Below are 1,201 nucleotides of genomic sequence, written 5' to 3' on the forward strand. Positions count from 1 at the left end.
GCCACTATGGCCATCTTGGCGGCTATTGCCACCATGAGGTCACTGTGGCCATCACAGGCACTCTGGACACCATGGTCTGTACAACCACCAAGGCCACAGTGAACACCATGGTCACCAAGACTCCCTGAGCCACAAGGCTACCACAGCCACTCTGACCACTGTGCACATCAGGGCAATTGTGCAAAGAAATTCTATTAAATAATTCTGTCAAAAAAATTTCATTGAATAATTCTGTCAAAGCCAGCAAAAAGTGACAATTCTTATGCAGTACTCAATGTCAGTCCTCACACCAACATTCGTGGGAACGTCTCTTTCTCTCAACCTTGAGGAGCAACCCTGGGGAGCATCCACTTCCTAAAGGAGGAACCTCACACACATTTCATTCCAAGCAGAATAGGGGAGAGGAATCTCTCTCTGAGAGGGGACTGGACGTTCCCAGGGTCACATGATGGATGGTCAGGCCCAGCTCCGGTGCATTCCCCTTCGTTATCAATTCAGGGTTGGTGATTTGGGCAGGTTTTAGCCCAATTCAGCACCAAAATCAGCACCAGACCTCTCTCAGTGCAGCCATGATGGCCACAAAGGGGGCATTGTCCATAGGCCACATTCCAGGCAGAGCATCCTGCCACATCCTGCACTTCAGGGGGACATTAAAGGCTGGAAACTGGGTGGTTCAAGAGTGCAAGGGCAGATCCTGTCCCTGGAGAGGGACAGTCCCCACTGCCAGTCCAGGTTGGGGGGGACGTGCTGGAGCAGTTCTGGAGAAGAACCTGGGAGGGTTGGAACCTGCGGAGCTGGCCATGTGGCCTGGGGCCAGGAGGGACCCAGGGGGTGTTGCAAGGAGTGGGACCAAGAGGTCAGGGTCGCTCCATCCCAAACCATTGCAGAGCCCCCGGGGCCGGGATGGGGCGGGGCGGGCGCTTGGCAGCGCCAGCAGCTCGTGCTGCCGCCTGCTGTTGGCACCCAGAACTGCACAGTGCAACTGAATTCCCACGCTCGCTGCTGCCCTCCTGTGGACAATTCCTGAACCGCAACTGCCAGAATCCCCAAATCCCAGAATGGGTCACGCTGGAAGGACCCAGAGTGGGCACCTGGCCCAACCTCCCAGCTCAGGCAACATCATCCCTGAGCACGGGGTTGGGTCCAGAGCCCAGAACTTGACACAGCAATGGGCAGAGCTGGACACAGCACTGGACAGAAC

The 1,201-nt window shown here is 56.0% G+C and overlaps 1 protein-coding gene across 1 annotated transcript in view; it reads left to right on the forward strand.

The window, feature by feature from the left end:
- Positions 1 to 1,201, forward strand: part of LOC115949017 (erythroblast NAD(P)(+)--arginine ADP-ribosyltransferase-like) — a 7,630-nt gene that overhangs the window by 1,480 nt on the left and 4,949 nt on the right. The gene's annotated exons all lie outside the window — the stretch shown is intronic.

Source organism: Geospiza fortis, unplaced genomic scaffold (assembly GCF_000277835.1).
Source record: "Geospiza fortis unplaced genomic scaffold, GeoFor_1.0 scaffold1056, whole genome shotgun sequence".
NCBI classification, from domain to species: domain Eukaryota; kingdom Metazoa; phylum Chordata; class Aves; order Passeriformes; family Thraupidae; genus Geospiza; species Geospiza fortis.